This window comes from Cebus imitator, unplaced genomic scaffold (genome assembly GCF_001604975.1).
Source record: "Cebus imitator isolate Cc_AM_T3 unplaced genomic scaffold, Cebus_imitator-1.0 Scaffold823, whole genome shotgun sequence".
Classification (NCBI taxonomy): Eukaryota; Metazoa; Chordata; class Mammalia; order Primates; family Cebidae; genus Cebus; species Cebus imitator.
Window position 1 is genome coordinate 312,062 of NW_016108138.1, and position 486 is coordinate 312,547.

Consider the following 486-nt stretch of genomic DNA (forward strand, 5'->3'; position numbering starts at 1 on the left):
CTTCTGCCCCTGAGCCTCTGAAATACAAAGCAAGTTAACTACTTACAAGGTACAATGACTGTACAAGCATTGGGTAAGCATTCCCAGTCAAAAGGAAGACATTTGCCAGAAAGAAGCAAAAACACAGATGGGACTTGCCCCATGCAAGTCAACAACCCAGCAGGCCAGTCACTCAGTCCTATGTTAGGGACAAGCTGCCTCAGAAAACCTCTTTGCACAAGCTGACCCCTTCCTCCAGCTCTGATTGCTCTGCAGCTGCAGTTCTGAACTCCTTCCTAGGTGCCACATCAAGGCTGCCAGACATGCTACAATCAAGCAAAGCCTGATTACAGCCGTCGGGCAACTTGGGGGAGAACAGGGAAAACAAATGTTTGTTATCCATGCTTGTAAATTTCTGTTTAACACATAAATTTCTGTTATCCATACTTGTAAATTTCTGTTTAACACATTCTGTTTAACACATGTTCTGGTTTTTTTTTTTTTTTT